This window comes from Trachemys scripta, chromosome 1, assembly GCF_013100865.1.
Source record: "Trachemys scripta elegans isolate TJP31775 chromosome 1, CAS_Tse_1.0, whole genome shotgun sequence".
NCBI lineage: Eukaryota > Metazoa > Chordata > Testudines > Emydidae > Trachemys > Trachemys scripta.
Window position 1 is genome coordinate 39,522,344 of NC_048298.1, and position 12,041 is coordinate 39,534,384.

At 42.6% G+C, this 12,041-nt stretch overlaps 1 long non-coding RNA gene across 3 annotated transcripts; it reads right to left on the reverse strand.

Annotated features, from left to right (window-relative positions):
* Positions 1 to 1,070: 1,070 nt before the first annotated feature.
* On the reverse strand, positions 1,071 to 11,923 carry LOC117867899. 3 transcript variants are annotated; one of them, XR_004643540.1, is made up of 3 exons: positions 11,859 to 11,917; positions 4,702 to 4,942; positions 1,071 to 1,321 (listed from the first exon to the last, which is right to left on the reverse strand). It is a non-coding gene; the product is annotated as an uncharacterized LOC117867899 (long non-coding RNA). The 3 variants fall into 3 exon arrangements; XR_004643537.1 differs by lacking the exons at positions 1,071 to 1,321; positions 4,702 to 4,942 and adding exons at positions 6,123 to 8,356; positions 9,957 to 10,161 and having other exon boundaries at positions 11,859 to 11,923; XR_004643538.1 differs by lacking the exons at positions 1,071 to 1,321; positions 4,702 to 4,942 and adding exons at positions 6,123 to 8,356; positions 9,952 to 10,161 and having other exon boundaries at positions 11,859 to 11,923.
* Between the last annotated feature and the right edge of the window lie 118 nt (positions 11,924 to 12,041).

Below are 12,041 nucleotides of genomic sequence, written 5' to 3' on the forward strand. Positions count from 1 at the left end.
TAGAAAGACAAGGTGGGTGAATGTGACGAGTTGGATCACAGAAACCCCCTTGGGAACTGCCAACTGATGTGCCAAGAATACTTCTGCCCCTGATTTCCCAACCAGCTTGGGACTCCAGCACCCTGTCCTGTTGAGCCAGACACGCCAGTCTGCTCCAACAAAGACCCAGGGTCTGAACCACGTCCCCTAACAGCTGTAGGCTTAACTGAAAGCAACTTACAGAAGTGTTCCTGTCTTTAACACTCAGATGTCCAACATCCAATGGGGTCCAAACCCCAAATAAATCCGTTTTACTGCTTATACAGGGTAAACTCATAAATTGTTTGTCCTCTATAACACTGATAGAGAAATATGCACAGCTATTTGCCCCCTCCCCCCAGGTATTAATACATACTCTGGGTTAATTAATAAGTAAAAAGTGATTTTATTAAATACAGAAAATAGGATTTAAGTGGTTCCAAGTAGTGACAGACAGAACAAAGTGAATTACCAAGTGAAATAAAATAAAACATGCAAATCTAAGTCTACTACAGTAATACAACTAAGTACAGAATCTCACCCTGAGAGATATTTCAATAAGTCTCTTTCACAGACTGGAGGCCTTCCTAGTCTGGGCACAGTCCTTTCCCCTGGTACAGCCCTTGTTCCAGCTCAGGTGGTAGCTAGGAGATTCCTCATGATGGCTCCTCTTTGTTCTGTTCCACCCATTTATATATCTTTTGCATAAGGCAGGAATCCTTTGTCCCTCTCTGGGTTCCCACCCCCCTCCCCCTTCTCAATGGAAAAGCACCAGATTAAAGATGGATTCCAGTTCAGGTGACATGATCACATGTCACTGTAAGACTTCATTACCCACTTGCCAGCACACATATATACAGGAAGACTTACAAGTAAAACAGAGCCATCTACAGTCAATTGTCCTGGTTAATGGGAGTCATCAAGATTCCAAACCACCATTAATGGCCCACACTTTGCATAATAAGCCCTCAGAGTTATATTTCATATTTCTAGTTTCAGATACAAGACTGGTACATTTATACAAATAGGATGACCACACTCAGTACATTATAAGATTTGTAATGATACCTTACAAGAGACCTTTTGCATGAAGCATATTCCAGTTACATTATATTTAAACTCATTAGTATATTTTCATAAACTCACATAAAGTTCAACGTCACAGTGAGGTAACATCTTTTATTGGACCAGTTTTTGTTGGGGAGAAAAACAGGCTTTGGGGCTACACAGAGCTCTTATTCAGGTCAGATAGCAAAATTCAGTATCTTTCATTGTTGTCTGGGACCAACTCGGCAACAACAATCTGCAAATGGAATCATAGAATATCAGGGTTGGAAGGGACCTCAGGAGGTCATCTAGTCCAACCCCCATACTCAAAGCAGGACCAATCCCCAACTAAATCATCCCAGCCAGGGCTTTGTCAAGCCTGACCTTAAAAACCTCTAAGGAAGAAGATTCCACCACCTCCATAGGTAACCCATTCCAGTGCTTCACCACCCTCCCAGTGAAAAAGATTTTCCTAATATCCAACCTAAACCTCCCCCACTGCAACTTGAAACCATTACTCCTTGTTCTGTCATCTGCTATCACTGAGAACAGTCTAGATCCATCCTCTTTGGAACCCCTTTTCAGGTAGTTGAAAGCAGCTATCAAATCCCCCCTCATTCTTCTCTTCTGCAGACTAAATAATCCCAGTTCCCTCAGCCTCTCCTCATAAGTCATGTGCTCCAGCCCCCTAATCATTTTTGTTGCCCTCCGCTGGACTCTTTCCAATTTTTCCACATCCTTCTTGTAGGGTAGGGCCCAAAACTGGACACAGTACTCCAGATGAGGCCTCACCAATGCTGAATAGAGGGGAATGATCACGTCCCTCGATCTGCTGGCAATGCCCCTACTTATACAGCCCATGCCGTTAGCCTTCTTGGCAACAAGGGCACACTGTTGACTCATATCCAGCTTCTCGGCCACTGTAACACCTAGGTCCTTTTCTGTAGAACTGCTGCCTAGCCAGTTGGTCCCTAGTCTGTAGCAGTGCATGGGATTCTTCCGTCCTAAGTGCAGGACTCTGCACTTGTCCTTGTTGAACTGCATCAGATTTCTTTTGGCCCAATCCTCTAATTTGTCTAGGTCCCTCTGTATCCTATCTCTACCCTCCAGCATATCTACCACTCCTCCCAGTTTAGTGTCATGTGCAAACTTGCTGAGGGTGCAGTCCACGCCATCCTCCAGATCATTAATTAAGATATTGAACAAAACTGGCCCCAGGACCGACCTTTGGGGCGCTCCGTTTGATATCGGCTGCCAACTAGACATTGCGGCATTGATCACTACCCGTTGAGCCCCATGATCTAGTCAGCTTTCTATCCACCTTATAGTCCATTCATCAAGCCCATACTACTTTAACTTGCTGGCAAGAATACTGTTGCACCCGAAGAAGTGAGGTTTTTACCCACGAAAGCTTATGCCCAAATAAATCTGTTAGTCTTTAAGGTGCCACCAGACTCCTTGTTGTTTTTGTGGGAGACCGTATCAAAAGCTTTATAAAGTCAAGGAATAACACATCCACTGCTCTCCCCTCATCCACAGAGCCAGTTATCTCATCATAGAAGGCAATTAGGTTAGTCAGGCATGACTTGCCCTTGGTGAATCCATGCTGACTGTTCCTGATCACTTTCCTCTCTTCTAAGTGCTTCAGAATTGATTCCTTGAGGACTTGTTCCATGATTTTTCCAGGGACTGAGGTGAGGCTGACTGGTCTGTAGTTCCCCAGATCCTCCTCCTTCCCTTTTTAAAATATGGGCACTACATTAGCCTTTTTCCAGCCATGCGGGACCTCACCCGATCACCAGGAGTTTTCAAAGATAATGGGCAATGGCTCTGCATTCACATCAGCCAACTCCTTTAGCACCCTCGGATGCAGTGCATCTGGCCCATGGACTTGTGCTCGTCCAGCTTTTCTGAATAGTCCTGAACCACTTCTTTCTCCACAGAGGGCTGGTCACCTTCTCCCCATGCTGTGCTGCCCAGTGCAGCAGTCTGGGAGCTGACTTCTTCATGAAGACAGAGGCAAAAAAAGCATTGAGTACATGAGCATTTTCCACATCCTGTCAGTAGGTTGCCTCCCTCATTCAATAAGGGGCCCACACTTGCCTTGACTTTCTTCTTGTTGCTAACATACCTGAAGAAACCCTTCTTGTTACTCTTAACATCTCTTGCTAGCTGCAACTCCAAGTGTGAATTGGCCTTCCTGATTTCACTCCTGCATGCCTAAGCAATATTTCTATACTCCTCCCTGGTCATTTGTCCAATCTTCCACTTCTTGTAAGCTTCTTTTTTGTGTTTAAGATCAGCAAGGATTTCACTGTTAAGCCAAGCTGGTCGCCTGCCATATTTACTATTCTTTCTACACATCGGGATGGTTTGTTCCTGCAACCTTAATAAGGATTCTTTAAAATACAGCCAGCTCTCCTGGATTCCTTTCCCCCTCATGATATTCTCCCAGGGGATCCTGCCCATCAGTTCCCTGAGGGAGTCAAAGTCTGCTTTTCTGAAGTCCAGGGTCCATATTCTGCTCCTGTCCTTTCTTCCTTGCGTTAGGATCCTGAACTCGACCATCTCATAGTCACTGCCTCCCAGGTTCCCATCGACTTTTGCTTCCCCTACTAATTCTTCCCAGTTTGTGAGTAGTAGGTCAAGAAGAGCTCTGCCCCTAGTTGGTTCCTCCAGCACTTGCACCAGGAAATTGTCCCCTACACTTTCCAAAAACTTCCTGGATTGTCTGTGCACTGCTGTACTGCTCTCTCAGCAGATATCAGGGTGATTGAAGTCTCCCATGAGAACCAGAGCCTGTGATCTAGTAACTTCTGTTAGTTGCCGGAAGAAAGACTCATCCATGTCATCCCCCTGGTCTGGTGGTCTATAGCAGACTCCGACCATGACATCACCCTTGTTGCTCACACTTCTAAACTTAATCCAGAGACTCTCAGGTTTTTCTGCAGTTTCATACCCGAGCTCTGAGCAGTCATACTGTTCTCTTACATACAATGCAACTCCCCACCTTTTCTGCCCTGCCTGTCCTTCCTGAACAGTTTATATTCATCCATGACAGTACTCCAGTCATGTGAGTTATCCCACCAAGTCTATTATTCCAATCACATCATAATTCCTTGACTTTGACAGGACTTCCAGTTCTCCCTACTTGTTTCCCAGGCTTATTGCATTTGTGTATAGCAGGGGTCGGCAATCTCTGGCACATGGCTTGCCAGGGTAAGCACCCTGGTGGGCCAGGCCAGTTTGTTTACCTGCTGTATTGGCAGGTTCGGCCGATCGCGGCTCCCACTGGCTGCGGTTCCCCGTCCCAGGCCAATGGGGGCTTCAGGAAGCGGCGCAGGCGAGGGATGTGCTGGCAGTGGCTTCCCGCTGACCCCACTGGCCTGGGATGGTGAACCACGGCCAGTGGGAGCCGCGAATGGCCGAACCTGCCAATACGGCAGGTAAGCAAACTGGCCCGGCCCGCCAGGGTGCTTACCCTGGTGAGCCGCGTGCCAGAAGTTGCCGACCCCTGGTGTATAGGCACTTAAGATAACTCGCTGATTGTCCTGCTTTCTCAGTATGAGACAGGAGTCCTCTCCTCTTGCGCTCTCCTGCTTGTGCTTCCTCCTGATATCCCATTTCCCCACTTACCTCAGGGCTTTGTTCTCCTTCTCCCGGTGAACCTAGTTTAAAGCCCTCCTCACTAGGTTAGCCAGTCTGCTTGCGAAGATATTCTTCCCTCTTTTCGTTAGGTGGAGTCTATCTCTGCCTAGCACTCCTGCCTCTTGGAACATCATCCCATGGTGAAAGAATCCAAAGCCTTCTGTCCGACACCACCTGCATAGCCATTCGTTGACGTCCAAGATTCAACGGTCTCTATCCGGGCCTTTTCCTTCCACAGGGAGGATGAATGAGAACATATAGTAATGTACACTTTTAGTGTATTTAACAAAAGGAAAAGGGATATTTATTAATGGACCAGATCATCAGCTAAAATCAATGGAGCTATGGTGAATTACAATAGCTAAGGATTTGGCCTATTACAGTATCTAACAATTATGTGAAGTATAAGGCCAGAAGGAACCTTGCATTATCTAGCCTGACTGCCTGTGTATCACAGGCCATTAAATGGTACACGGGGTTATTGCTGTATTGAACCCAACAAACTTGTGTTTGGCTAAAGCACATCTTCCAAAAAGGCACCCAGTCTTGATTGGGAGAGATGGAGAATCTACCACTTTCCCTCCTTAGTTTGTTCCAGCAGTTAACAACCCTCATTATTAAAAATGTCTGCTGAATTTCTAATTTGAATTTGTTTAGCTTCAGCTTTCAGCCTTTGGTTCTTGTATGGCTTTTTCCATTAGATTAAAGAACCCTTTGATACCTGGTATTTTTCCCCATGAAGGTACTTATACACTGTAAGTAAGTCACATCTCAATCTTCTTTCAGATAAGCTAAATAAATTGAGCTCTTTAAGTCTTTCATTGTCAGGCATTTTCTACACCCCTTGAATCATTGTTGTGGCTCTTTTCTACACTCTCTCCAATTTTTAACATACTTTTAAAGTGTGCAAGCCAGAAGTGTATGCAGTATTCCCGTATTAGTCTCACCAATGCCAAATACAGAGCTAAAATCATCTCCCTTCTCCTACTCACAGTTCCTTTGTTTAATCATCTAAGGATCACAGTGGCCCTTTTTGCCACAGCATCCCACTGGGAGCTCATGTTTAGTTTTTTGTCCACTATAAACCTTAAATTCTTTTCGGAGGCACTGCTTTCTCAGCTATAGGTTTGGCTTGCATTCCGTGAGCCTAATTATATAACTTTGGATTCGTCTGTATTCAAATTAGTTTTGTTTGAATGGGCTTAGCTAACCAAGCGATCCAGATGACTCTGTATGACTGCCCTGTCCTGATTATTTACGGTTCTGCACATCTTTGTGTTGTCTGCAAATGTTATCAGCAGTGAGTTTATCCTTCCTTCCAGATCATTGATGAAGAGCATCAGATCTAGTACTGATCCCTGTGGAACTCCACTAGAGTCCTAATAGATTTGTGTGTGTGTGTGTGTGTGTGTGTGTGTGTTAGACTACTATTTATTCTGGATATGAAGGAAAAAAAGTGAGCTCACAGAGTAAAAGTTCAGGCTTGTAAATAAGGTGGATAGTTAATTGAGTGATTCTGAAGGAGCTCCTCACTTCTTTCATTCATTTCAGATGTAAGAGCTTGAATCCTATGCTCACTGAGTCAATGGCAAAATTCTCATTGACTTTAATGGTACAGAGGCTAAGAGAAACAACATTCAAATCAAAGAAGCCCATATTAAGGCATTCATTTAGTAGAACTCTGTATTAAAAAGAGAACCCTATCTACAAACATATACACTTTTTAATGATGCTGGCTTGAAATCAGTCCTTTTAGCATTTAACATTATTTAAAATAATAGTTACATTCTCTTTGTTTTCTGAAAATTAAAAATAAAGTAGATTTTCCAAAAGAGGCTTCAAAAATATAATTTATAGTGGCATAGTGTAAACAGTAATCCTCCTGTCCTTATATACTGCAATGCAGAGCACAGTAGCAGAGAACTTTCTTATGGGGGATACAGACTTCTAATGATTGGCTTCATTATGTTGTCCATGTATGATTTCCTCTTACATTACAGCTAGCCCTACATTCCAAGAACTTTAGAGAAAGTAATTAAAAGGTTGTTTGTATCCATTACAATATTTATGCAGAAAGACAGGTTTGTTACATTATACTGTTAATGCCATAGGAAATAAATTAGTATACGCTGCTATATTTTATTTCCTGAGTTCGTGAATAGGTTTGGGAAAGCTCTCAAGTATTTTTAAAGTAAATATGAGGCTTACTAGTTCATCTTTAGAAATCAATAACTAGAATAACTGAGATCAGATATCCAAAGATGTAAGATTTTCCTTGCTAGTGTAACACCAACAGACCCCGGTCGTCATCGGGCAGGATCGAATCCGGGGCCTCGAGAACTTAGTGCATGTGTCTCTACCGCATGAGCTAAAAGCCAACTGGCTGTTAGCGAAGGCTGTAGAACAGACTCATTATCTCTCTCTCTCTCTAAGTGGTCTCAGTGCCACTAAATGGGACAGAACACTACACCCAGGAGGTGTGTGAGTTACAGTAGCACAGTATATATGAGGCTGGAGTTACTTGGAGCTGTTCCAAATATATTTGATGACATCGCATATGATACTGGATCATACAAAGGCCTGCAATCCCATTTCTATCTCCAGTGACTGATATATTGTTTACTTTTAAAAAATACTAACAGTCTCCTCTCTTCAAAGACCTGCAAGACCTGATTTGTACTCAATGCATTCAGTGCTCCCGCTTATGCCATGGGGAGCCTAGTTCACCAGTGCCAGGCATCTTGTGTCATCATTTATTCCAGTGCAAAGTGAGGGTAAAATGCTCCCATTTGCTACTTGATACCACTTTGTACTGGTTAAAAGATGGTCAGTTGTGCCCCAGGAGTTTTGCCCGTAACTGAGCTGCAGGACTGGATCCTAAATCTTCAGACACTAGGTCCATCAGTGAGGTGAAACGAGCATAACTAGCCAAACAGATAGAAGAAGTAGAGAAAGAACTACTAATGGTAGCTGAAATTCATATAGTACCTTTTCTTCTAACGGATCCAAAGCCTGATAGGTAGTTTTAAATGGACATGAAGCTTTTTTTTTTAAAGTAGCCATAACAGACAGAAAAACAAACATTTTAAAGTGACGCTAAAATAGATATCTGCCAGCAGTGTGAATGGGATGATGTAAGAAATTCATTAAGAACCCATGGCTTTCAGAAACCAGCCTACGGTGTAATAGATGAACTGGTGACCAAAAGCTGCTGTGAGTGATTGCACTTGGAATAATGCCTTTGCAACCTGCCACTAAATGCTTAATTTGCTGCTTGCTAGTATAACCCTCCAGAAGGTCCCAAATAAGGTCAAAACAATATGAACAAAAATTGCTTCTTAATAGCTGCATAATGAGGCTTACAGATTTTTTTACAGTGAGATAAATGTTTCATTTTCATATAGTTCTTCTTTCTCCCTGCAATATTGTTGGCATCCTTTTGTCTGCGAGAGACGGTGGGAATTGCAGCCTATGATATAGATGCTTTGCAATGTCTCATGTGACTGAATAGTCCAATCTGAGATTTGCATGATTTTTGGCAGTTATTGCAAATGTATGTATCTTGCTTGGGGGCTGCTTGCTTCCTACGGGCTCTTTTCTCTTCAAGGTGTAGGAGCCAGCTTCTGTCATGGACTTTGATACCCTGATGGAGAAAATGGTGCCACTTGTTACAATCAGTTGCCAAGATTTTCCATTGGTCAGGATCAATTCCAAATTCCTTCATTCCAAATTCCCTGCAATAAGCTACATAAATACCACTACTTTAATTTTTGTGCATTCCTGCAGAATATCAGTGTAACACTACTCACTCTCACCTGTGCATTTTTGGCAGACTATGTTGATTCTTTTTAAATTAAGATGTATATTTAATACAATTTAATGTACCTAAATTTGGGGATAAATTTTACTAAATTAGTGATTCATTAAGATTTGCATTCAGTAAAGCCCTTAATCTCTCTGCCTAAATTAATTTTACACTTCATTTATCACCCATCTACCATCCTCTCAGTAATAAATACTGTACTTTGTGCTTTCAAAGGTTTTAAGGGCCATGCAACTTCAGGGTCAAATTTTCATAAACAGTAAGTGAAACAGTGTAGACCAATCCCTGAGCAATGATGGCAAGAAACTTTATGCCCATGTGATGGCTGCCATCTTCACAGACACCAAAGACTGAATTGGAGACAACTAGAGCTGAAGCATAAGTATTGGTTGCTCAAGCTAAAGAGCATGGTTCTGTAGCTGGGGAATGTAACAGACTCACATCCTCTTGGGCACATCAGGGAACATGTAACACACCCACATTAGTGGGCTATACCTGTATTAGTGGGCTATACCAGCAGCTCAGAATAAAAGGTGTATCGTGCACACTCTTAGCACCCACCAGCATGTGCCAGCTGGTACATAGAGGTGAGACCCTGGACATTCTCCATAAAAACTGGCTATGTTCCTCCCACCAAGCCATGCCTCATTTGGGCTGTGTTGGTGAGCCCTCTTGTGCTCAGGGTGAGCCCTCTTGTGCTACTGAAACTGCCTCCTGTGTAGATGCATGAGATGGGAAAGAAAGGGCTTTCCAAATCCTCACCTGGCTACGCATGAACCACCAAACTGGCCTTTTGATACTAATAAATGCTACATTGACTGAGAAATGCAAAGTAAACTACTGTGGACTGGTAATTCCTAGTGTCTGCTTCACTAATCAGCTGGAATACCTGTGTGGCTTCTGAAATTGTCTTCTGAGGTTATGAGTTCTGAAAGGCATTTAGGAAGCCCTAGACAATCAGCTTGCTAGAACTCCTACGTTTCTAAGATGAGGACATGAATTTTCTCCTCAGCAGAAATCGTTAGAGTTTTCTAAATTCTGCTACATAAATACTACATAAGAACATAAGAATGGCCATACTGGATCAGAAAAAACATCCATCTAGCCCAGTATCCTGTCTTCCGACAGTGGCCAATGCCATCTACCCCAGAGGGAATGAGCAGAACAGGTAATCATCAAGTGACCCATCCCCTTTCACTCATTCCCAGCTTCTGGCAAACAGCGGCTAGGGACACCACCTTACCCATCCTGGCTAATAGCCATTGATGGATCTATCTTCCATTAATGTATCTAGCTCTTTTTTGAACCCTGTTATAGTCTTGGCCTTCACAACATCTTCTAGCAAAGAGTTCCACACGTTGACTGTGCATTGTGTGAAGAAATACTTCCTTTTGTTTGTTTTAAACTGGATGCACCTTACACTCTGTACTGCTCAGGCACTCGCTCGTCATCCCAATGGCTGATTGCCATGCCTCTGTGGAGCTCTGCTCTGGCCCTCTCCACCAGCTTCTCTGCTGGCTGCTTGCCATGCCTCTCCGCCAGCTGCCCTGCTGTCCACGCCTCTCTGCCATCCGCACTGCTGGCCGCACCTCTCCACCAGCCTCCCTGATGTCCGCTTGCTGTGCCTTTACAAAAAATATGTTGACTCTTCCCCAACAAATTGTGTTAATCTATGTGTCTGACAATTTTGTTTTTTACTATAGTTTCAACCATTTTGCCCAGTACTGAAGTCAGGCTTACCGGTCTGTAATTTCCGGGATTGCCTCTGAAGCCTTTTTTAAAAATTGGCTTCACATTAGCTATCTTACTGAAATATACACAAAACTGAATGGATTAGAGACCAGCTCTTATTATAAAATTTTGAAAAAATGGTGGGGACAAGTGACTCACCAACTGTCACCTGGCTTTAAAATATGGGACCAGCTCTTCACTTGGTATAAATTGGCATAACTCCATCGGACCTGTGTCAGTTTACACCATTGGAGGATATGGCCCATAAAGTTCTTCAAAACAAAGGTATGATTTTCAAAACAAGAGAAGATTAAAAATTAGGCAATATGAATGCAAAAGCTATTGAAAGCTAGTTTTCTGAAAACATCTGCTCAATGTGCAGTGACAGTCAAAAAAGCTAACAGAATGTTAGGAACCATTAGAAAAGGGATAGAAAATAAGACAGAAAATAACATAGTGTCGCTATGTAAATCCATGATATGTCCACACCTTGAATACTGCAGGCAGCTCTGGTCAAAAAAGATATATTAGAATTGGAAAAGGTGCAAAGAAAGGCAACAAAACTGATTTAAGGGTATGAAACAGCTTCCATATGAGAAGAGATAAAAAGAGTGGGACTGATCAGCTTAGAAAAGTGATAACTAATGGAGGATATGATAGAGGTCTATAAAATCATGAATGGTGTGCAGAAAGTGAATAGGAAAGTGCTGTTGACCCCTTCACATAACATAAAAACCAGGAGTTATGCAATCAAATTAATAGAGAGCAGGTTTAAAACAAACATAAGGACATACTACTTCACACAATGCACAGTCAATCTGTGGAACTCAATGCCATTGGATGTTGTGAAGGTTAAAAGTATAACTAGATTCAAAAAATAATTAGGTAAGTTCATGAACAATAGGTCCATCAATGGCTATTACCCAAGACGGCCAGGGACGCAATCCCATGCTCTGGGTGTCCCCAGACCTTTGACTGCCAGAAGCTGGGGCTGGATGAAGGGGATGGATCTGTCAATAATTACCCTGTTCTGGTCATTCCCTTTTAAGCATCTGACACTGGCCACTGTCAGAAGACAGGATACTGGGCTATGTGGCCCATTGGCTGATCCAATATGGTCATTCTTATTTTGTTATGAACAAAATTAGATATTTTTATATTTTGTAGACTGCAAATGCTGTTGCAAAGTTATTTAGAAATTGGGAGGCATTTTTGTATCTCCTTTGCCTAATTGATGGGCTATAAATCATCTCAATATTGGACACACCACTTTAAGGGGTTTTTTTTTCACCTAAGATAAAGCCTGAGTTTTTCTTAAAGAAAAGAGAATCATTCAGTACCATACTCTGCTACTGCAGAGTCAATTCTAGTCACCAACAATTCCTATTTTACTTGCAGGGAGAGTAACAGAAAAATTACAAAGCAGAAATTTATAATAGTTTCAAGACCTGATTACCCTGTAATGGGATTTCTATCACTATATTTGTGCAACAGCGACAGCAGAAGTCTTAGAAAAGACAGTGATTATTACACAGCATGATATGGCTTTGTTTTGGGAACAGCTTTTTATAAAGAATACTTTTAGTCTTACCAGTGGTGTAATGGAAATGAGTTGTGCTGCCTCATGGGAAGCCTGTATGGTAAAGAGCCCCTCAGGCTTGGTCTACACTACCCCCCTAATTCGAACTAAGGTACGCAACTTCAGCTACGTGAATAACGTAGCTGAAGTTCGAAGTACCTTAGTTCGAATTAGTTCGAACTTACCTTGGTCCAC